The sequence below is a fragment of the Schistocerca piceifrons genome, chromosome 2 (genome assembly GCF_021461385.2).
Source record: "Schistocerca piceifrons isolate TAMUIC-IGC-003096 chromosome 2, iqSchPice1.1, whole genome shotgun sequence".
NCBI classification, from domain to species: Eukaryota; Metazoa; Arthropoda; class Insecta; order Orthoptera; family Acrididae; genus Schistocerca; species Schistocerca piceifrons.
The window spans coordinates 465,100,152-465,126,634 of NC_060139.1; positions in this window are offsets into that span (position 1 = coordinate 465,100,152).

Sequence of the window (26,483 nt, forward strand, 5' to 3'; positions counted from 1 at the left end):
TACTTCTCTACTATACCACTCTCGAATGGCGCGTGGGAAAAAAGAACACCTAAATCTTTCCGTTTGAGCTCTGATTTCTCTTATTTTATTATGATGATCATTTCTCCCAGCATAGGTGGGTGTCAACAAAATCTTTTTGCTTTCTGAAGAGAAAGTTGGTGATTGGAATTTTGTAAATAGATCTCACTACATGGAAAACCACCTTTGTATCAGTGACTGCTACCCCAGCTCACGTATCATATAAGTGACACTCTCACCCCTATTGCGTGATAACATGAAATGAGCTGCCCTTCTTTGCACTTTTTCTATGTCCTCCGTGAATCCTTCCTGGTAAGGATCCCACACAGTGCAGCAATATTCAAGCAGAGGATGGACAAGTGTAAAGTAGGCTGTCTCTTTAGTGGGTTTGTCACATCATCTAAGTGTTCTACCAACAAAGTGCAGTTTTTGTTCCACCTTCCCCACAATATTATCTATGTGGTCTTTCCAATTTAAGTTGCTTGTAATTATAATTCCTAGGTATTTAGTCGAATTGACAGCCCTTAGATTGATGTGATTTATCATACATCCAAAATTTATCAGATTTCTTTTAGTACCCATGTGGATGACCTTGCACTTTTCTTTGTTTAGTGCCAATACAGAAATTCTCTCTAGAACATTTTGTAATTGGAATTGATCATCTCATGATTTCACTAGATGGTAAATTACAGCGTCATCTGCAAACAATCTAAGGGGGCTGCTCAGATTATCACCTAGATCATTTATGTAAATCAGGAACAGCAGAGGGCCTGTGACACTACTTTGCAGAACGCCAGATATCACTTCTGTTCTACTCGATGATTTACCATCCATCACTACGCTCTGTGACCACTCTGAGAGGAAATCACAAATCCAGTCACAACTGAGACGATACTCCATATGCATGCAATTTGATTAATAGTCGCTTGTGAGGAATGGTATCAAAAGCCCTCTGGAAATCTAGGAATATGGAATCGATCTGAGATCCCTTATCAACAGCACTCATTACTTCATGGGAATAAAGAGCTAGCTGTGTTGCACAAGGACAATATTTTCTGAATCCGTGTTGGTTATGTATCAATAAGTCAATTTCTTCAAGGTGATTCATAATGTTCGAGTACAGTATATGCTCCAAAATCCTACTGCAAATTGAGGTCAGTGATATGGGTCTGTAATTCAATGGGCTACTCCTGTTTCCTTTCTCGAATATTGGTGTGACCTGTACTACTTTCCAGTCTTTAGGAACAGACCTTTCGTCAAGTGAGCGGTTGTATATGATTCCTAAGAAAGGCACTATTGTGTCTGTGTTCTCTGAAAGGAACCTGACTGGTATACCATCAGGACCGGAAGACTTGCCTTTCTTAAGTGATTTCAGTTGTTTCACGACACCTAAGATATCTACTTTTATATCAGTCATGCTAACAGCTGTTCTGGTTTCAAATTCTGGAATATTTACTTCATCTTCTTTTGTGAAGGAATTATGGAAAACTGTATTTAGTAACTCCACTTTAGTGGCACCATCATCGGTAACATTTCCATCGCTATTGCACAGTGATGACGTTGACTGTTTTTTGCCACTGGTGCACTTTACATATGACTAGAAACTCTTTGTGTTTTCTACTGTATTTTGAGACAGTGTTTCATTGTGGAAACTATTAAAAGCATCTCGCATTGATGTCCACACTAAATTTCAAGCTTCTCTGAGACTCAGCCAGTCTTGGGAATTTTGCGTTCTTCTGAATTTGGCATGCTTTTTTTGTTGCTTCTGCAACAGTGTTCTGACATGTTTTGTGTACCATGGTGGATCAGTCCCGCCTCTTATTAACTTAAGCAGTATGAATCTATCTATTGCTGTCGATACTGTATCTTTGAATTTGAGCCATATCTGGCCTACACTTACATATTTAGCTTGGAAGGAATGGAGACTCTATCTTAGGAAGGCATCAAGTGAATTTTTATCTGCTGTTTTAAACAGATATATTTTGCATTTATTTTTAGTGGTTTTGGTTGATATGGTTTTGAGCCTCACTACAATGACCTGGTGTTCACTAATCCCTGTATCTGTCATGACACTCTCTATTGGATCAGGATTATTTGTGGCTAAGAGGTCAAGTATGTTTTCGCAACCATTTACAATTTGTGTGGGCTCTTGAACTAATTGTTCAAAGTAATTCTCAGAGAAGGTATTTAGTACAATTTCGAAGATGTTTTCTGTCTACCACCGGCTTTGAACATGTATTTTTGCCAACAAATTGAGGGTAGATTGAAGTCTCCACCAATTATAACTGTATGAGTGGGGTACTTATTTGTAATGAGATTCAAGTTTTCTTTGAACTGTTCAGCTATTATATTATCTGAGTCGGGGGGTCGGTAGTAGGAGCCAATTATTATCTTGGTACGGCTGTTGAGTATAACCTCTACCCATAGTAATTTTCAGGAACCATCTATTTCAACTTCACTACAAGATAAACTACTATCAACAGACGCAAACACACCACCACCTGCTTTATTTAATCTACCCTTTCTGAACATACACTCCTGGAAATGGAAAAAAGAACACATTGACACCGGTGTGTCAGACCCACCATACTTGCTCCGGACACTGCGAGAGGGCTGTACAAGCAATGATCACACGCACGGCACAGCGGACACACCAGGAACCGCAGTGTTGGCAGTCGAATGGCGCTAGCTGCGCAGCATTTGTGCACCGCCGCCGTCAGTGTCAGCCAGTTTGCCGTGGCATACGGAGCTCCATCGCAGTCTTTAACACTGGTAGCATGCCGCGACAGCGTGGACGTGAACCGTATGTGCAGTTGACGGACTTTGAGCGAGGGCGTATAGTGGGCATGCGGGAGGCCGGGTGGACGTACCGCCGAATTGCTCAACACGTGGGGCGTGAGGTCTCCACAGTACATCGATGTTGTCGCCAGTGGTCGGCGGAAGGTGCACGTGCCCGTCGACCTGGGACCGGACCGCAGCGACGCACGGATGCACGCCAAGACCGTAGGATCCTACGCAGTGCCGTAGGGGACCGCACCGCCACTTCCCAGCAAATTAGGGACACTGTTGCTCCTGGGGTATCGGCGAGGACCATTCGCAACCGTCTCCATGAAGCTGGGCTACGGTCCTGCACACCGTTAGGCCGTCTTCCGCTCACGCCCCAACATCGTGCAGCCCGCCTCCAGTGGTGTCGCGACAGGCGTGAATGGAGGGACGAATGGAGACGTGTCGTCTTCAGCGATGAGAGTCGCTTCTGCCTTGGTGCCAATGATGGTCGTATGCGTGTTTGGCGCCGTGCAGGTGAGCGCCACAATCAGGACTGCATACGACCGAGGCACACAGGGCCAACACCCGGCATCATGGTGCGGGGAGCGATCTCCTACACTGGCCGTACACCACTGGTGATCGTCGAGGGGACACTGAATAGTGCACGGTACATCCAAACCGTCATCGAACCCATCGTTCTACCATTCCTAGACCGGCAAGGGAACTTGCTGTTCCAACAGGACAATGCACGTCCGCATGTATCCCGTGCCACCCAACGTGCTCTAGAAGGTGTAAGTCAACTACCCTGGCCAGCAAGATCTCCGGATCTGTCCCCCACTGAGCATGTTTGGGACTGGATGAAACGTCGTCTCACGCAGTCTGGACGTCCAGCACGAACGCTGGTCCAACTGAGGCGCCAGGTGGAAATGGCATGGCAAGCCGTTCCACAGGACTACATCCAGCATGTCTACGATCGTCTCCATGGGAGAATAGCAGCCTGCATTGCTGCGAAAGGTGGATATACACTGTACTAGTGCCGACATTGTGCATGCTCTGTTGCCTGTATCTATGTGCCTGTGGTTCTGTCAGTGTGATCATGTGATGTATCTGACCCCAGGAATGTGTCAATAAAGTTTCCCCTTCCTGGGACAATGAATTCACGGTGTTCTTATTTCAATTTCCAGGAGTGTAGTTTGCACCTCTGTAAAAATTTTGGCAGAATTTATCTGCGGCTTTAGCCATCTTTCTGTTCCTATAACGATTTCAGCTTCAGTGCTTTCCATCAGTGCTTGAAGCTCTGGTAGTTTTCCAACACAACTACGTCAATTTACAACTACAGTACCGACTGTTGCTTGGTCAATTCTTGTCGTTTCTTTGCCCTGTACCCTTTGAGACTGGAGTCCTTTTTTATCTTTCCCGAAACTGTCTATCCTAAAAAACTGCCTAGTCCACACCACACAGCTGCCTCCTGTGCGTAGTGGACACCTGACCTATTTAGAGGAACCTGAAACCCCACCACCCTATGGCGCAAGTCAAGGTATCTGCAGCCTACATGGTCACAGAACTGTTTGAGCCTCTGATTCAGACCCTCCACTCAGCTCTGTACCAAAGGTCCAGAATCGGTCCTGTCGATGATGCTGCAGATGGTGAGGTCTGCCTTCATCTCACTAGCAAGACTGGCAGTCTTCACCAACTCAGATAGCTGCCGGAAACCAGAGAGAATCTCTTCCTATCCATAGCAACACATGTCATTAGTGCTGACATGAGCCACCACCTGCAGTTGGCTGCACCCTGTACCCTTCATGGTATCCGTAAGAACCGTTTCCACATCTTGGATGATTCCCCTGGTATGCACATGGGTGCTCATTGGCTTTCTTCCCGTCTTTAGCTGCATAACCCTAAGAGGCTCCATCACCCGCCTAACATTGGAGCTACCAATAACACCATCTGCACTTGTCTGGACCTCTCAGGAAGACCAGCCACTGCCGCAACAGGCGAGGTCACCCTTGCTGGCTAAGAGGTATTTTCAGCAGTGGGCAGTACCTCAAACCTGTTACAGAGGTGTAAGGGTACAGCCTTGCGGCCAGCACCAACTTTCACCTTTCGCCCAGGGATTCGCAACCCCGCCACAGTTTGCCAGTCACCGTCAGGCAAGTGTCGACCGGCAGGGACGTCAGAATCCGAGGGGGCAGTGGCATCAGCGAACCCAGGTGATGCTCGAGGTTCCAGAGGCGCCAAAGCGCTCACCTTGGGTGTCCCAATATCACCATGGCCCAGGGCAACAGCCTGGAGACTGTCGACCACAGCCAACACAGCTTCCAGCTGTTTACAGATGGTGGTCAATTCCCCCTGAATCCCTACACAACAGGTGCAGTCCCTATCCATCCCTAACAATTTTCTCCCCCCTCTTTTATTTCACAAGCCATTCAAAACAAACAGATGACTGATGACTAGGCGAATTTACACTATACGGGTACCAAAACGAGATGCTACAACTCTCAAATACTATAATATGCCCAAAATTTGTGAATTAAACTATGCAAGTAGCCTAAAACATGCAAAGAAATTAAGAATTAAACTATAAAACAAATAATTGAGCTAAGAGTGTGACTTGCTGCTGGCTGCTGCTTATCCAATGGCGGCAGGGAGCTCACTGGCTGTGACCAACGGGCACTGGCTCTTCAAAACAAAAACAGATGACTGACGACTAAGTGAATTTACACTAATCAGGTACTAAAACACGATGCTACAACTCTCAAGTACTATAATACACCCAAAATTTGTGAATTAAACTATGCAAGTATGCAAAAACGTGCAAAGGAATGAAGAATTAAACTATGAAACAAATAAGTGAGCTAACAGTATGACTTGGTGCTGGCTGCTGCTTATCCAACGGTGGCAGGGAGTCCACTCCTAATGATATACTGTGCTACTCATACAAATTTAGAGTGTAAGAAGCTCTGTCAGAGAGGAGCATGCCCCTGCAGAGAATAAGGAAGCACAGATACATGGTCTTCAGCTGCAACATATACATCAGGGAACAGCCAACATTAGGTTGCATATATCTGAGATATATCCAGGCAAAAATTTGTAATGATACAAATGAAATTTCCAGCTGGTTGATATAAATGACAGTGAAAGTGTAAGAAGTGTTCAGCCAAATAAGTGAGAACAGTAATCCATTGACCATACTAGAAGCCTTCCCATCTCTCTTTGTCTCTCCCCTCCATGTCTCCCTCTTCATCTCCACCTTCCTCTCCTTTTCTCCCTCCCTTCCACTTCCCCTCTCCATTTCTGTGTATCTCTTATATGCTATACTCCCTAAATTCATTTTATCTTGTTGTGCAGCTGCTGAGCCGTCTGGCAAAAGAGCCACCTCAAAATATTCTGTTAACCCCTCCTCGCCTTATGAGTCCTTCCCTACACCCTCCCCACCTCCATCTGCCCAGGCAACTGCTCTCAAAAACAGGTAATCATTAACAGTCTAGCTGCAGCCATTGGACAGTGTGTTTTGTTGTCTGTGTTGTTGTGTGTGTGAATGTATTTTTATTTATTTATTTATTTGTCCATATAAATCTCTTTTTAAGTACACATATTGTACACAGGATATTGGACAGAAAACCTTTTTAGCTATTGGATTTTCAAATATCAAACATAAATTTTATAATTTTTTATGACAAATTGGATCTATACAGTTAATAATCACAAATTTTTGAAATACTGTATATTTATAACGTATTTCTACAATTAAAGATACAAATTACATTTTTTCTTGCATAAGATACTATGAGACTGAATAGTAGCAGTTTTTCAGAAGGTAGGATGTCACAGACTTTTTAAAGCTTTGTAGTTCAGTAAGAGATTTTATATGTCTTGGTAGTCTGTTGTAAAGTTTTGTTCCTGCATGATATACACCTTTTTGGCATAATGTGGTGTTACAATGATTGACATGTATGTCACTGTCTGACTTGGTACGGTAATCATGGACACTTTTGTTTTGAGGAAAAAGGTTTTCTTTTCTCAGTATGCTTTTTTTGACATGCGTGACTATTTCCAGTATATAAATGCAGTATATAAATGTAGGATCTTTAGATCTTTAAAGAAAGGTTTGCATGATTTTCTGCTGCTCACTTGTTTCATTATTCTTATAATTGCCTTTTGTTTCCTGAAAACTGTTATGGCCTGATGTACATTTCCCCAGAAAATGATACCGTACTTCAGTATTGAATGTACACGAGCAAAGTATACAGCCCTAACTGTTTCTGCACTAGTACTGTTGCAGAGAATTCTTTCCACATAGCTCATTTTCGCTAGTTTTGAATTTAGGGCTGTGATATGAGTGTTCCGTTTAAGATTTTCCTGGATATGAATCCCAAGAAATTTAGTTTCATTGACAGAACTAATGTTTTGGTTATCTATACATATTACAAGTTGTGCCGGATTTTTATTTTGATCAGTGTGGAAATTCATGAGTACCGTTTTTTTGGGGATTAACTATTAGCCTGTTTCTGGTAAACCATTCAGACACTCCTTTTGTAATATCTTTTGCAGATGCAGTAAGATTTTCTTCATTATTCCCTTCAATCAATAGACTGGTGTCATCTGCAAACAGTACTGGTTCAGAATCCCTAGCGTGTGATGGGAAATCATTAATGTAGACCAAAAAAAAGAAAGGGACCTAAAATGGAGCCCTGTGGAACACCATGAGTTAGTCCACATGCTTCTGAAACGTGTACCTGGAGTTCATTTCCTTCTGTGTACTTAATTTCAGTTACCTGAGAACGATATTCCAAATATGATTTGATCCACTGATTTGGCACACCTCTTACACCATACCATTCGAGCTTCCTCAGGAGTATAGAATTATCAATCACATCAAAAGCTTTTGTTAGGTCCAAGAATAAACCTGAGATATTTCTGTGGTTGTCCACTGCATTTAAGACATGGTTAATCAGATTGAAAGTGGCAGTTTCAATTGATCTCTGTGGTCTGAAGCCCTGTTGACATCCAGAAATAATATTATTCTTGTCGAAGAATGTAATTAGTTTTGAAAGGAACACTTTTTCAATAATTTTCGAAAACCCTGACAATAGAGACACAGGCCTATAGTTACCCATACATTGATGATCACCTTTTTCATATAGGGGTAATACTTTTGCCATTTTCAGTTGCTGAGGGAAGACACCACATGATAAGGAGGAATTGCATATGTCTAATAAAGGTGAAAGAATTTGTCTTGCTGTTATTTTTATAATATAATCTGGATATCATCAATACCAGTTGAATACTTACTCTTCAGTGAATTAATGGTATTTAGGAGCTCTGTTGGGCTTACTGGACTGAGGAACATGGATATGTTATTTATTTCAGTAGATGAAAGTTCTTTCCATGTTGTATTAGGTGGATTTCCAAAATTTTCCTTCACTAATTTCCCAGCAACAGTTGCATAGTAAGAACTGAAACTATTTGCAACTTCCCTAGGGTCAGTGACATTCTTGCCATCATGTGAATCACAATATTTTTGTGAGTTGTCTTCTTCCCAGTAAGATCCTGCACAGCTTTCCACATGGACTTAGTTTTATTGGATGACTTCATAATATATTTGTCATTTTCCTTAATTTTTGCCTCCTTTGTGATGCGTTTCAAAACTAGCTTGTATTTTTTGAAATAATTAATAAATTCTGGACTGCTGTTATTTTTTGACTGCAGAAAAAGTTCCTGCTTCCTTTTACAAGATACTCTGATGCCTGCTGTAATCCAGTTTCTGAACCTATCTGTGCTCTTGGAAATAACTTTCCTTTGTGGAAAAGCTATGTCAAAATTATGCTTGAAAATGTTCAAAAAATGTTCCATCTTTTCGTTAATATTGGAGATATCATATACTTCTCTCGAAGTTGTTCATTGGTTAGGTACTGGAAGCATTCAATATTTTTCCCACTATAAATCCTTTCATGGATAACATTTTCTATACTGGTCGAAATGTGATTTACAGGTATGGTCAGTAATTGCAAAAGGTGGTCACTATAGCCGGTATCAAAGTTTTCTGATGTGCACTTGTCCATGTTTACACATACCTGATCAAGGAGAGTGACACTAGTTTTAGTTACATGTTTTGGAGAGCTAACAGTAAGACAAAGATTGTAGGCTTTTATAATATTTAAAAACGTTTCCCTGTGAGGGCTATGGCTCAGAAAGTCAATATTAAAATCACCACATAGTACCACTGTTTACCCAGTAGTCTTAAGTTTGCCTAAAGCAAGGTCCAATTTTTTGAAAAAAAAAAAAAAAACACTTATGTTGCTAACAGGAGATCTATACACACATAAAATAATAGTGTTTTCAGACATTAACTCTACAGCTGAGATTTCAAAGTCTCTTTCACAACCAAGTTTGCAAACAGATGTTATATTCTTATAATCTACATTTTCTTTTACATATATACAAGTTTCCCCATGTTTTGATTCCATTCTACAAAAGCAATTTGCAAGGTTAAAACGTAATATTTTTAAGTACTAAAAATACTCATTTTGTAACCAATGCTTACAAAAACATAACACTGAAACATCTTTCCATTCACTATTGAGGAGTATATTTATTTCATCAACTTTGTTTGTTAATGACTGTACATTCTGGTGTACAATCTTCAGTCTATATTTGCAATTTAATTCTGCATCACATTTTTTTGTGATACAGTATACTTCCCTAAAAATGTCTTTCACCCTTTTTATAAGACATTGCATCTTTCTCTATGACCCATTTGTCCAAATTACTTTGGACTGCTTCTATATTAGGCGTATTGTGATTCCAATGTGCTAGATGACAGATTTCTTCAACCAAAAATTGTTTCCACACTGTGATTTAAATGAAGGCCATGGCTGGTGTGCATGGACCTGTCTAACGTGCTTACATTTATTAAGTTCACATGCAGAAACTTTTTGCATACAGTATCTATCTCTTTGTTTACTCTTTCTATTAACTTATTTACACATGACCAAGGAGGAAGGTCGTATCTGTGTGGTTGATTTACAACAGCTAGATTTGTGTTGAACAGTGATGAGTTCACTACCTTTACCTCTGGCAACATCATTCGCACCTGCAAAAATTATGACACAGTCTTTTGGGTTAAGGTTTTCACATCATTTTACCACTGTTTTTGTCACTTCTGCAATGCTTGCTCCTGGTTTGACAAAGGCTTGGACACTTGCATTAGTTTGTGTATCTGCTACCTTTTCTGCTATCTGACGTCCATGATTATCAGCAAAAATCAACACTTTTTGTTCTTTTTTGCACACTTGAAGCCAGTTGACTGATGTTTTAATCACATTTCTTTGTTTAGGATGCGACATGCGCGAAAAATTTACAGTGCACGGCTGTTGTTGTTTGTAATTATTATCTGGACTCATATGTTCCTGATTGGCATTGTTTGTGGAATCACGTTTGTCGTTATAACTATTTGATGCACTTACTTTATTATTTCTAAGTTTTGTACTGGTTTCCACAGTAGTTCTTCCTTTGATTACATCACTTGTAGCCGATATTTCTTCCAGGTTCAGACGATGCTCTGTTTGTTGAGTTTTACAGCCAATATGTTGCAGCTGTTTCTCCAATAAGGCTACAGTCCTTTTAAGTTCACTGATTTCACTGTTTTTTGCAGTTAAAACGAGACGAAAATCATTGCAATGTTTATATGTCGATGTCACTGAATATGCATTTGCTATGGTTTTTTCACTAGATTTTGATCTTGTAATGATTTCATTTGCATTTTTTGCTTTAACTTTGCAGCAGTAACATTTTCCAGGTCAAACAACGATACTTTTTTTGCACTGAATACATAAAGACTCATTCTTTTTTACGTTTTTTGCGGAACTCGATTTTCGTGAACCTTTTTTCACCGCCATCTTACTGTGTACTTTCACTAAAAAAGAACATAAGCTCAAGAGCTAGTGTGAATACTGTTTTCTAATATGAGTGTCTGTCTGCCACAAAATAGGAAAATTTGGATTCTCCGTGTGTTTAAATCATCATTATAACAAATGAGCTTTTACTTATCTTTCATTGGTTGCTAATTAGTAGTCATCCTTGTTGGTACAGTTGTCTGTATGGTTCCCACTTGCAAAAAGGATTTGAAGGTTATCATTTATTTCATATACACCATTTAATGAAGAACCACATTTTTATTTGGTGTTTTAACATTATTGCATTACTTTTCAATTACATTCAAACAACTCAAGGTCCAACTTACATCACAGCTGTGCTGTAGTAGTAGTAGTAGTAGTAGTAGTTTATTCATCCAGAGACAATTTACATTGCATGGATTTCATCAAAAATACATAGTATATATATATACACATATAGGGTGAACAATACTATACAAAATACAGATGTGCATAGTAGACTACATAACATCAGACCACATTGAAATAGCATGTACAACTTTGATTATTTAAATTGATGTATGAGAAAGACTCTACATGGAATACACAGTTGATATTTAGATATAACACATACAATTCTAGCACTTTTGTACATATTATTTACTGTTATGGTACAACTCAAGGAATATGTTTATACAAAAAATATATAGAAATTCTATCCTTTGACAGAAACAAAAGGTATTGACTTAAGTTACATATTTTTCTTTTCTCTTCCAAATGTTTCAGAAATCAGTAATAATAATAATAATAATAATAATATATTTTTATAATGCAGACTTTTGAAAGAACAAAACATATACAGAAATGACATATCATGCACAGTGTTCTTGATTGAATATCATTTGAGTGGAGTCACAATCACAATTTACAATCACACTTCATGTTGGTATTTATGTGTACTTGGTTTAAATGACTTGCAAATTATAAATATAGATTTAAAGAACTTTCTATGTAATATTAATGTAATGTTACTTTATTGTAATGACATATTGTTTTGTTAAGTACTATGGTATTTGATGTTGTTTACTCTTATGATGTATCATGTTGTTTAGTAGACAATGAGAGTGTAGTGTCCACTGATAACATGAGACTGAGTGTCTGTAAGCTCCAAGAGTGTAGTATTGATCAGTTTCATTACAATAACTTCCCAAGAAATTTTCCCACATTCCATGTGAGCAAAAGTCCAATGTTCAAATTGGGATAAAGAACAAAATATTTTCTGAAAAATCCATGTCCAAATACAAAATCCTCTATGAAAATGAGTGTGGTTTGTAAACAAAATTTTTTATCTATTAATATGAACCTATACAAGGAGTAAAGTGTACAATCTTTAAATAGTAAAGAAAATGCATATCACTAAATAATATAGTTCTTTTTTGAAATTACATTGATGTAACAAAATTGAAGTAGGTTTCAAACAAATTCACACTTTGCCATCTATTTCTTCTGATGGATACATGAAAATTGTCATTTTACTGCCAAACAGACAAAGTAGTGCAACTGTGAGTAAAATTCCTTGCGCTAATGTCCATTTTCTTTCACAACACAAATATACATGACCTTCATTGCGCCATCATATCCCAATTCTGTTGACAATTTCACATGCAGCACTAATGACCATGCTGTTGAGCACCCCACAAACCAAACAAACAATCACGTGCTAGAATCCATCACCTTATACACTTTCATGAATATCAGGCATTGGACTGCTCAACTATCATTACAGAAGATATTGGCGTTACATATTTTCACAGTAGTGATTAAGTACACAGAATGTAGGTTTCTACATCTTATATTCTTCTCCAATCAATCAAATTCTTTTGTTTTGTGTCACCTCCATCTGTCATATTCACCCACTGCCACTGCCAAAAATCTTCCATTTTAGACTGTTGTTTCCCAAACTCCTCTTGGCAGGAGAGCACACGCAGTCACTAAAAGACATTCACAGCACGCATTCTTTCCCTTAGCAAACTGCTTATTGTCATTTCACAGTAGTGTCTCACATCCGGCAAAGAAATCCAATTTTAGCCTTGTCCATCACACTGCAAACATCTTACCTGCAGTTATACAGTTGTTTAACTCTGCTTCCCTTCCACCTTTCTCAAGAGCACAGATAAATTATCCTACCTCCTATGGAGGCAGGGGAGAGGAAGACAGAGATTGGAACTGATCCAGCAAATAATTGAGGACACTGAGTGCAAGTGATATTCTGAGATGAAGAGGCTGGGTGAGACAGTTTGAGTCACGTTCAACATAGGGACAATTGATGTGTTTATTTATTTACAACAGTTTAGTACAAGCAGTGGAAACTCCAGGTTAGAATATCAGCAATATAAGGAAAAGATAAATTCCTACTCACTGTAATGGTGCACATTGAGTTGCAGACAGGCACAGTGTAGAAACACTTACACATTAGCTTTTGGCCAAAGTCTTCTGCAAAAAAGAAAACACACACATTCATTCTCACAAGCAAGTTCACTTCATTAACACATGACCACAATGTCCAGCATGCTGGAGTGGAATGTTTTGGACGAAAGGTAATGTTTAAGTTTCTTTTTGTTGTGCCTGTCTGCAAATCAGCATGTTGTCTTTATAGTGAGTACCAGTCTATGTTTTCCTTATATTGTTGTAAACAGTTTACTATGGAAGTCTTGTGCCCTCGTCCAGTGGGTGAGGCGTGGGATAGATGTTGAACCCACAGTTCTTGGTACATGTAAATAGTCATGAAGACATCTGCAGACAGTATGCTTGGCATTGCCCAGAAGTGTGTGTGTGTGTGTGCGAGTGTATACCCCTTTTTTCCCCCTAAGGTAAGTCTTTCCGCTCCCGGGATTGGAATGACTCCTTACCCTCTCCCTTAAAACCCACATCCTTTCGTTTTTCCCTCTCCTTCTCTCTTTCCTGATGAGGCAACAGTTTGCTGCAAAAGCTTGAATTTTGTGTGTATTCAAGCTTTCGCAACCAACGGTTGCTTCGTCAGGGAAGAGGGAAGGAGAGGGAAAGATGAAAGGATGTGGGTTTTAAGGGAGAGGGTAAGGAGTCATTCCAATCCCGGGAGCGGAAAGACTTACCTTAGGGGGAAAAAAGGACAGGTATACACTTATCCATCCGCACATACACAGACACAAGCAGACTTTTGTCAAGGCAAAGAGTTTGGGCAGAGATGTCAGTTGAGGTAGAAGTACAGAGGCAAAGATGTTGAAAGACAGGTGAGGTATGAGCGGCGGCAAATTGAAATGAGAAATTAGCGGAGATTGAGACCTGGTGGATAACGAGAAGAGAGGATATGCTGAAGGGCAAGTTCCCATCTCCGGAGTTCTGACAGGTTGGTGTTAATGGGAAGTATCCAGATAACCCGGATGGTGTAACACTGTGCCAAGATGTGCTGGCCGTGCACCAAGGCATGTTTAGCCACAGGGGGATCCTCATTACCAACAACCACTGTCTGCCTGTGTCCATTCATGTGAATGGACAGTTTGTTGCTGGTCATTCCCACATAGAAAGCTTCACAGTGTAGGCAGGTCAGTTGGTAAATCATGTGGGTGCTTTCACACATGGCTCTGCCTTTGATCGTGTACACCTTCCGGGTTACAGGACTGGAATAGGTGGTGGTGGGAGGGTGCATGGGACAGGTTTTACACAGGGGGCGGTTACAAGGGTAGGAGCCAAAGGGTAGGGAAGGTGGTTTGGGGATTTCATAGGGATGAACTAACAGGTTACGAAGGTTAGGTGGACGGCGGAAAGACACTCTTGGTGGAGTGGGGAGGATTTCATGAAGGATGGATCTCATTTCAGGGCAGGATTTGAGGAAGTCGTATCCCTGCTAGAGAGCCACATTCAGAGTCTGGCCCAGTCCCGGAAAGTATCCTGTCACAAGTAGGGCACTTTTGTGGTTCTTCTGTGGGAGGTTCTGGGTTTGAGGGGATGAGGAAGTGGCTCTGGTTATTTGCTTCTGTACCAGGTCGGGAGGGTAGTTACGGGATGCGAAAGCTGTCGTCAGGTTGTTGGTGTAATGGTTCAGGGATTCCGGACTGGAGCAGATTCGTTTGCCACGAAGACCTAGGCTGTAGGGAAGGGACCGTTTGATGTGGAATGGGTGGCAGCTGTCATAATGGAGGTACTGTTGCTTGTTGGTGGGTTTGATGTGGATGGACGTGTGAAGCTGGCCATTGGACAGGTGGAGATCAACATCAAGGAAAATGGAATGGGATTTGGAGTAGGACCAGGTGAATCTGATGGAACCAAAGGAGTTGAGGTTGGAGAGGAAATTCTGGAGTTCTTCTTCACTGTGAGTCCAGATCATGAAAATGTCATCAATAAATCTGTACCAAACTTTGGGTTGGCAGGCCTGGATAACCAAGAAGGCTTCCTCTAAGTGACCCATGAATAGGTTGGCTTACGAGGGGGCCATACTGGTATCCATGGCTGTTCCCTTTAATTGTTGGTATGTCTGGCCTTCGAAAGTGAAGAAGTTGTGGGTCAGGATGAAGCTGGCTAAGGTAATGAGGAAAGAGGTTTTAGGTAGGGTGGCAGGTGATCGGCGTGAAAAGAAGTGCTCCATTGCAGCGAGGCCCTGGACGTGCAGAATATTTGTGTATAAGGAAGTGGTATCAATGGTTACAAGGATGGTTTCCAGGGGTAACAGACTGGGTAAGGATTCCAGGCGTTCGAGAAAGTGGTTGGCGTCTTTGATGAAGGATGGGAGACTGCGTGAATGGGTTGAAGGTGTTGATCTGCGTAGGCAGAGATATGTTCTGTGGGGGCTTGGTAACCAGCTACAACGGGACGGCCGGGATGATTGGGTTTGTGAATTTCAGGAAGAAGGTAGAAGGTAGGGGTGCGGAGTGTTGGTGGGGTCAGGAGGTTGTTGGAGTCAGGTGAAAGGTTTTGTAGGGGGCCTAAGGTTCTGAGGATTCCTTGAAGCTCCGCCTGGACATCAGGAATGGGATTACCTTGGCAAACTTTGTAAGTAGTGTTGTCTGAAAGCTGACGCAGTCCCTCAGCCACATACTCCCGACGATCAAGTACCACGGTCGTGGAACCCTTGTCCGCCGGAAGGATGACGATGGATCGGTCAGCCTTCAGATCACGGATAGCCTGGGCTTCAGCAGTGGTGATGTTGGGAGTAGGATTAAGGTTTTTTAAGAAGGATTGAGAGACAAGGCTGGAAGTCAGAAATTCCTGGAAAGTTTGGAGAGGGTGATTTTGAGGAAGAGGAGGTGGGTCCCGCTGTGACGGAGGACAGAACTATTCCAGGCAGGGATGAATTTGGATAGTGTCTTGGGGAGTTGGATCATTAAGAGTAGGATTAGGATCATTTTTCTTCATGGCAAAGTGATATTTCCAGCAGAGAGGACGGGTGTAGGACAGTAAATCTTTGACAACGGCTGTTTGGTTGAATCTGGGAGTGGGGCTGAACGTGAGGCCTTTGGATAGGACAGAGGTTTCGGATTGGGAGAGAGGTTTGGAGGGAAGGTTAACTACTGAATTAGGGTGTTGTGGTTCCAGATTGTGTTGATTGGAATTTCGAGGTTTTGGGGGGGAGTGGAGCTGGAAGTGGGAGATTGAGTAGATGGGAGAGACTGGGTCTGTGTGCAATGAGAGGAGGTTGAGGTTTGCTGGAAAGGTTGTGAAGGGTGAGTGAGTTGCCTTTCCGGAGGTGGGAAACCAGGAGATTGGATAGTTTTTTGAGGTGGAGGGTGGCATGCTGTCCCACGTGGAATGTTTCCCCCCCTCTCTCTCTCTCGCTCTCTCTCTCTCTCTCTCTCTCTCTCTCTCTCTCTATATATATATATATATATATATATATATATATATATATATATATATATAATAGAGAGAAACATTCCACGTGGGAAAAATTATATATAAAAGCAAAGATGAGGTGACTTACCGAACGAAAGCGCTGGCAGGTCGATAGACACACAAACAAACACAAACATACACACAAAATTCAAGCTTTTGCAACAAACTGTTGCCTCATCAGGAAAGAGGGAAGGAGAGGGAAAGACGAAAGGAAGTGGGTTTTAAGGGAGAGGGTAAGGAGTCATTCCAATCCCGGGAGCGGAAAGACTTACCTTAGGGGGAAAAAAGGACAGGTATACACTCGCACACACACCCATAACCAACCGCACATACACAGACAGAAGCAGACATTTGTAAAGGCAAAGAGTTTTGGCAGAGATGTTAGTCGAGGCAGAAGTACAGTGGCAAAGATGTTGTTGAAAGACAGGTGAGGTATGAGCAGCGGCAACTTGAAATTAGCGGAGGTTGAGGCCTGGCGGATAACGAGAAGAGAGGATATACTGAAGGGCCATATATATATATATATATATATATATATATATATATATATATATATTAGAGGGAAACTTTCCACATGGGAAAAATATATCTACAAATGTCTGCTTGTGTCTGTGTATGTGCGGATGGATATGTGTGTGTGTCCACATCCTTTCGTCTTTCCCTCTCCTTCCGTCTTTCCTGATGAAGCAACCTTTGGTTAAAATAATAGAGGGAAACATTCCACGTGGGAAAAATATATCTAAAAACAAAGATGATGTGACTTACCGAACGAAAGCGCTGGCAGGTCGATAGACACACAAACAAACACAAACATACACACAAAATTCAAGCTTTCGCAACAAACTGTTGCCTCATCAGGAAAGAGGGAGGGAGAGGGAAAGACGAAAGGATGTGGGTTTTAAGGGAGAGGGTAAGGAGTCATTCCAATCCCGGGAGCGGAAAGACTTACCTTAGGGGGAAAAAAGGACGGGTATACACTCGCACACAGAGATCTCTGCCCAAACTGTTTGTCTTCAAATATGTCTGCTTGTGTCTGTATATGTGTGGATGGATATGTGTGTGTGTGCGAGTGTATACCCGTCCTTTTTTCCCCCTAAGGTAAGACTTTCCGCTCCCGGGATTGGAATGACTCCTTACCCTCTACCTTAAAACCCACTTCCTTTTGTCTTTCCCTCTCCTTCCCTCTTTCCTGATGAGGCAACAGTTTGTTGCGAAAGCTTGAATTTTGTGTGTATGTATGTGTCTGTTTGTGTTTCTATCAACCTGCCAGCGCTTTCGTATGGTAAGTCACATCATCTTTGTTTTTAAATATATTTTTCCTGTGTGGAATGTTTCCCTCTATTATTTTTATATATATATATATATATATATATATATATATATATATATATATATATATAGTGTATAACAAGTTGAACCTCTATGGACTGTAACACAACCCACTTCACTCTAGTGTCCAATTCTTGTTCTTGTTCCAGCTTTGACTTCCTGCCAGTATCTTCTGAGCCCACCAAGATGTGCCTGGTGCCTGGTTATGCTCTTCAGATAATGGTCCTCTCTGTCTTTTGGACGTGGATGTCTTTTAAAACCTTGGTAGTTGTTCACCAATCTTCTAAATTTGTTCCTGTCAGGAATTTCTCTCTCTGAGATACCCATATGTCTAAGATCTTTTTCACATTATTTGAACCATCTTGGCCTTGTTTTCTTAGATTGGATGAAACTCCATATTCTCTTTGTTAGTTGGTCACCATCCATCCTCATGAGATGATCATAAAATAACAATCATCTCTTCTTAATCGATGCTGTGATAGGTTTTGTTTTGCTGTACAAGTCCTCATTTGCTCTCATTTTCCATTGTCCATCAGCCCATCTATTACGTAGGATTTTGCTTAATATCATACGCTCTCGCTTTTCCAGCATCTCTGCCTGACCTTATCTATTCATGGTCAAAGTTTCCGACACATATAAGCCCTCAGGTTTTTCAACTGTATTATGTCAGAACTTGGCCCCTATGCTCATAGACTTTTTGCTATAGGTATTCTTTCTCAGTTGGTATGAATGGTCTAATCTCCTCATCCTGACTTTAATTGCTTCTGCTTCTAATCCATTCTCCTGGATGACTTTAGTGAGATACCTGAAATTCTTAACTCATCCGATTTTTCACAGATTGGTGATCATCCAATCAGATCCATCACAGACGTTCATCATATGTCCTTTGAATAGAGATCTGGAATCCAACTTTTTCAGCAATTTCTGACAGCCTATTGATCTTGTTGACTGCTGACACTGTCTTGTTAGCAAAAATGGCCAGGTTATCCGGAAAGGCCAAGTAGTCAGTGTATGCCCCTTTGTTCTTAGGACCAAGTCTGAACTGCTCTCCATTTGTTTCTTCTTGGGCTAACAACTTTCTCCACTCTCAAATGACCTTTTCGAAGACACAGTTGAAAAGGAATGAGGATAGTCCGTCTCCTTGTCTTATGCCTGTTCTGATTGTAAAGGGTTCCGATATCTCACCCATAAATTTTATTTTTGACACTGCTTTAGTGAGAGTTTATTTGTTATTTTTACATAAAATAAATTTTATTGTGAATATGGGAAAATGATGATCAGAATACATGCTTACAAACTTTGACTGCATGTATTTAATCCTTGGCATATAATTTATATTTTGTCATCCTGACAGAATGTATTCCTCTCTTCCAGAGGCTGTGAATATGAAAAGGTGACAAGAAGTGTTACTCAATTATTGTTGGTTCTCTCTCTCTCTCAAGTTGTTATTGAATTATTGCTGGTTCTGTCTGTCTGTCTGTCTGTCTCTCTCTCTCTCTCTCTCTCTCTCTCTCTCTCTCTCTCTCTCTCTCTCTCATCCCCTCCTTTCTCTTGCTAGAGAGTGGTCTGAACTCATAGTTGACAGGAACACATAGTTGACTGTCATTTGAGTGTGGCCCTTGTACCGCTTGGTCACTCTCCTAGATTGGAAGAGGTTTCCTCCTCATGTATATCTGCAACAGATCAAAAATCACTAATTGTTATGTTTCACTGAAACTACTCATGCAGCCCTACATTTCTAAATAAAATTTAGGATTTTTTCAGATGCTGTTTATGGCCTTTGATCTTGACTTTTTCGAAAACAGAAGTGTAGTGACTGCTACTTTTGAGGTGCTGTTGTCTAATTTATTGTAATTTCTCAAAATTGCCCATTGCATGGTCTGGTCTAACCTTGTAAGTCAAGAAAAATGTCTTGCCTGAGGCCAACACCTACTAGTTGCTAGGGAGGGTATTCATTTAAGTTTCATCAACTCGTACCTGTTCAGTCACCTATTAATAATAGTCACTAAGATTCTTCCCTCTACTCTTTCTATAGCTTCTAGAAAATAAATTAATTTGCCATTATTGTCATTACAGCTCCTAAAGTTTTTAATTTCATACTATGTGTTGCATAACTCATAATTCATTTTACCAACAACTCGGCAGATCTCAAAATTAAATTCATCAATAAATAAATATACAATAATAATAATAACTACAATAATAATAATCTTCTTTCAATGTGTTAAGCCCCATGATCTGTTATGGTCTCATCAGGAATTTCTCATGCGATTTTTTTATTGGTCGACCTGGTAATATAATACCGTTAGGGTGGTAGTGTAGCATGGATTTTGGGATCCTGTTTGAGTTCATTCATTGTAGATGTTTTCTGTAGTTGTTCTGGTTGTTCTGAATATAATATGTGATTAATTCCATTTTAAGTTCCTCCAATGCATCTTCATTCCTTTTGTGATCCCATTTGGTATAACCAACACCAACTGTTTGTCTGAAGAATTTCATTTCACAAGCTGTTAATCTTTTTGCATCTTTTGCTTTTATTGTACCGGCTGTGGTGCCTTAGCATAGCATAGATCTTGCTAAGGTCTTGTAATGGTGTAATCTGATGTGCTTCTATAAGACTACAGAAGATTTCAGAATGGTGCAGTTCATGCTATCAAGATGCTACAAGCACTAAATCATCTGCAGAAAGTAATGTATCTAGCTTTGTGCTTTTGTTGATTGGAATTTTTGATGATTTTATTCCTATACATAATAAACAAGCATGGTGAAAGGCCTCATCCCTGTCATAATCCTGTAATTATTCTGCCCCACTCTGGTAATTGTCATCTTTCTTGACACAGATTAAACATGTTCCATAAATTTTGTATATATCATTGAAAAGTGGCTAGGGAACATTATCATCTGCCAGAATCTCTAATAATTTGTTTCTTTTGGTTTTATCAAGAGCTTTTTGGAAGCTGATGCAAGCAATATGCACTTCTAGGTTAAATACTGTGTTTTCCTAATGGGAATTTCAATGAAAAATAACTGCCACAGCATGATCTTACTTTTAGAAAGCCTTTTTGCTTCTTATTTTTGATGGGTTTATGACCTCTGTACAATTTATTTTTGACAATTTTGGCGAAAATTTTGTATGTTAACTTCAATAACCTTATTCCTCAGTAGTTATCACAATTCTTCAGGTCTCCATTTTTGAAGATAGGAAAGCAAATTCATTTGGTCCAGCTCTTCTGGCCAGATCATGTTTAAGAAGTTTAGGAACCTGTCTATAAATAATTTCCTTGCACATTTAAACAGCCCTGGATTGATTGAATCTTCTTCTGTGGCTTTATCATTTTTTATTTTGTTAAAGTTCACTCTAACAAATGGTTTCTTTTGAATAGTTCCTTGAGAGTTGGATTGTAAGAGACTCTGATGCTGAGACCACAGATTCTGAAAGGACTACAACCATTTATGCAAAGGAATGGGATTCAGTTCCACTTTACCTCACTGTTTAGCTTTGTCATAATTTTGAACAACTGTGGCTAGTGTATGTGAATATCAAGTTCTGATTGGACCACAAATTCTTCCCAGCTCTACCAGTGTTTTCTATATAATTCTCTTTTAATGCTTGCTCTTTTCCTATGATATCGTCTCCCTGTTTCCTTGCTGACATATTTTGCACAATGGCTTATATATTAGAGATACCATAATGTGGCTCCTAATTAAGTGTTGATTTGTAGCAAATAAGACAGTGTTCAATAAAAACACTAGTGCATTCAGCTACCTAAGTGCCAGTGGTTCTTAGTTAGTGGCCACAATGTTGTCTCGAAGTTTAAATAATAGCTCAAATATATTGTCATGTCAGAGTGTTTGTTGTACAGGCTCCCATTCTAAGAACAAACATGTTGGTGTTTTTAGAAACAGTGATAAAAGGTTTCTGAATTTGTGCTGAAACTCAATTACTGATTCATTCTTTCTGCGTCCAGTGACTCAATACAAAAAATTTGTTATGTTACTGTGATAATGAACAGTCCATGAACACAGCTAAGATGCTAAAAAATTACAATTTAAATACTGAACAATTTATCATGAAAATGCTAATAAATTATATCTTGTGACTAAAAGACAAACTAAAACTATTAAGAACAAATACACATAGTAACAACAAAAGTGTGTGCGTTGCATGAGAAAAAGAAAATATGAACACGATAGAAGAAAGACATAAAGCTTTCAGTAGGCCCATGAAAACAATTACTAGTAAGCAAACAGAATTTAACATGGACAATCTATCATCAACAGTTGTGACTGGAAAAAATAACAGTGTATTAGTTGAAGAAGAAACTGACACCCAAAAAATAAACTTTTCAAAAAACAACCTAACCTCATCTGTAAATTACACAAACACAGCTGCCTGAGTGCACATGGCCGACATAATGTTGGCATGTAATAAATAAGTGAAGTTTAAAAAACGAGTTGTGATGCTTGGTGACAGCCATGCCAGGAGAAATGCTGAAAAAATATATAATTATAGTACGTTATTCACCTACAGCAACAGGAGTGACAAAACCAAATGCACCTTTGACTGAGATAATAAAAAATGGTAACTCACTAAATGTCTAAGAATGATACCCCATAATCATGGGTGGAAGCAATGATCTTTACCAAAATGAAGGTAAACATGCTACACAGTACTTAAAAACTACACTTAATGATCTCAAAGTGCCCAGCACCATAGTTACAAGCTTGCCACACATATACAACCTGCAGGATAACTCAATGATAAATCTGAAACTTGAAAAAATAAACAAATTGTTCCAAAAACGTGCAAGGCCTATTATAATGTGACATTATGGAGCTTCCCATATCAGGAGAACTGTTTATGAAACATGGACAACACTATAACAATTTCGGCCAGTTGCTCATTGGTAAAATGCTAGCAAAATTAATACAGAATGTTGACCTTATTACAAGAACACCAATTATTGTAGAAACAGTCTCTACAAAAGCCTTTCTGAGTAACTGTTCAAGCAAACCCAAAACATCTAATTTAAGAGTGGTTTGTGATCAAACTTGTACAACTATGAAAAAACGCAGAAAAGAGACACCTATAGGCAAAAAACAAAAATGTCAAAAAATACAACCATAGCTACAGGAAAGCAGCCATCCACAGACAGAAAAGAAAACAACCAAAAAACAAGTCCATCAACATGAAATAAGGATTTTTTTATGACCAAGCAGACACCAGTTGTGAAAATGAACAGGAAAGAAGGTAAGGGGTCAATACATAAGCCTGAACTTGACAGAAGTACAAAATTTATGCTCTTTCATCAGAATGTTCAATCTTTTCCAAATAAAATCGATGAATTCAAAATACTCTTGTCAGGTGATCTCAAGGAAGCTTCTGTTATATGTTTAAGTGAACATTGGTTGAGTAGTGATATGTAAACAGCCACAAAATTACCAAGATTTATTCTCATTATTCTGTAGGACATCCTCTGCTGATGGTGGGATATGCGTTTGTGTTAGAAGAAACACCAAACACCACTGCTTAAAATCCTTAGAGACACTTGGAAAAGAGAAAGACTTTGAAATTTCAGCTACAGAAATAAAATCATTAAAAACAATAATAATTTGGCTCTACAAGAGCCCAGATGTGGACTCATATGTTTTTCTACAGAAACTAGACAGTGCACTCAGCAAACGTATAGCTAACAAGAAAAAACTAATAGTATGTGGTGACTTCAAAATAAATTTCCAGAAAAACTCAAATGAAAAACAAAATCTCGTAACCATCCTTGCGGCATGTAAGTTACAGGCCACTATAAACTCTCCCCCTAGAATTACCAAAACTACATGTACCTTTATTGACCAAACGTTCAGAAATGCAGAAAAAGCAACTACAAGGCAGGAATAATAAAAACAGCATTTAGTGACCATATTACCATTTATTACCAGGTCTTCATCGTACACCAGCCATGGCTGGACAGACTGTGTCAAAATCACAATCAAGTGATTTACAATATAATGAATTACAGAATAACTTCTACACTTTATACAGGTAATGTATATAGACTATGTCATGTTCACTGTGTTCATTCACTTTCTGCACAGTCAAAGAATTCTTGGACCAAGTATAGTGGGCATTGTTTTAGGCCTTCAGCAATTCGACTACATTCCATTATCCTTGTTTTGCTTTTGTTGATGTTCATCTTATACCCTCCTTCCAAGACACTGTCCATTCTGTTCAACTGCTCTTCCAAGTCCTTTGCTGTTTCTGACAGTTTTTCTCTCAGTATTTAGAATATACCACTTTTTCCTTGCATTATCCTTTTCTGAGGCTGAGTCATCAAACATGGTGGTCACACCAATTATTTGAACCTTCAAAGCATGAAGTTATGTCCATCCAATTGGTTGCTGGCTCACAGGAAGCAGGTCCAGTGATGGGTCTGCCACCTTATAGCTTCTGGACCAGCCTTATAGGTTATTCCATCCACTCTTAACATAGGGAATTGACGCTGTTGGTAGTCACCTCTAACCTAGGAACAGATGCTACCTGGTGGGTTTGAGGTAATTCTTCCACTTTATCCTCATTGGGATGCAAGGTCTTCTTCCACCTTCAGAACAGTTGATTATCTTCGCCTGTTAACACTGTCAAAAGATTCTTCCAAGGTACAACCAGTCAGGCCAGCTCGACCAAAGTTTTTCAAGAAGTATTACTCCTCTATTGCTCACTCTTTATCCTGGTTTGTGACAAGGAGAGCTAGTTTCACAGTGTTGGGTCCAGGTTAATAATAATAATAATAATAATAATAATGTGATTTGTGTGTGTCAGTCTTCCCCTTAATTTTGTTTCTGCATTCATTCATAAAACACAACACTAGAATGCACAAGTGCACACACACAAATGTACTGTATATAGTGTATGACTATTCTTATTGTATGTGGAAGTGCTGCTGTTGCATTCCAAATTTGTATAAGAGCATCACATGAACACACTAATTAACAAAATTTGACTTCACAAGGCTGACTTAAATTTTGGGTATTTTATAAAAAAGTATTTCTCTATCTCCTCTTTTCATATTCATGTAGTCTGCCCCTGGTAGCTGAGTGGTCAGTGCGACAGAATGTCAATCCTAAGGGCCCAGGTTCGATTGGCGGCTGGGTTGGAGATTTTCTCCTCTCAGGGACTGGGTGTTGTGTTGTCCTACTCATCATCATTTCATCCCCATTAATGCCCAAGTCGCCAAAGTGTGTGTGTGTGTGTGTGTGTGTGAGAGAGAGAGAGAGAGAGAGAGAGAGAGAGAGAGAGAGAGAGAGAGAGATGACTGCTTGTTTAACATTTTGAGTTCTTATTCTTCAGTGAATGAAGAGGTACTGAATCCGACTAGGAGAAAAGAATTTAATAGAATGCTTGATTGACTAAAGAAGAGATCGGTTCAGAAGACACTCCCAGAAATATAGTCATTTTGGTTTTGGGGATGAAATGTGTGCGTGTGTGTGTGTGTGGCTGTAAGGAGGTTCATTTGGATGTAGGTTGCTGTAGTTATGAATAGTTTGTAGCATTACTGATTATCTCACAAGTCTCATGGAATTTATTATATGGCCATCCTGAAATTATCAGTATTGATTCCTTAGGAAAACAGTTGTGGCCAGTGACAATATTAATTTCAAGTACTAAGTGGTACATCAATCAGTCACAAGTGGTGTTTATTGCATATGTAGATTTTGGTCACTGCATGGCCATTTTTACTGTGCTGAAGATAATGCAGGATTTGGGTAATGGAACATGATGTTCATGAGGTGTAATGACTGTCAATATTATCAATTCACATACAAATTATTTATTTACACATTATATAGACAGATACAACGTAAACATTTGGTATCTCAGAACACACTGCCAAAAGTCCAGAGATACTGTTTTTGCCGTGATATTCTTGAGGATGGAAACAGTGACCGAAATCTAGACATGCAATAAACATAATTTGCAAGTGACTTCTGTATGTGTTACTACATCCTATGATTACTGGATTTGGTGAACAGTTCCTAAATAATGCACATAACACTGCGGACATTACTTTTCAGTCTCTTTATATTTAATGATGCTAAGTCCCATTTCAGTAATCAGTTTTTCACAATTTAGTAGCCTCAGTGTTTTAACACAGACCAATAAGTCACAGTATATAAACTATGACATTCAGCAGAAGTCTCAGAAAGTTCATGTATGCAATGATTGTCATGGATCAGCATTAACTGACTGACACAACATTTGGGTTTCAGTTACTGGGAATGGACTGATTGACACATAGTACCTGTACTCTTTCAACTGTCCAGCTAGGACTGACTCAGTATTATGAAAAGGAAAGTTGCTACTCACCATATAGCAAAGATGCTAAGATGCAGATTGGCACAGCAAAAAGACTGTTCCAAATAAAACTTTCAGCTCGTAAGGCCTATGCCAAAAATAGATGACACACACACACACACACACACACACACACACACACACACACACACACACACATGACCGCAGACTAAGGGAACTGTAGCCACTGGCTACAGTGGCCTATCTGACCCAGCACCTCTGCTATATGGTGAGTGACAGCTTTCCTTTTCAAAATATTGTTAACACATTCCATCCTGAATTTT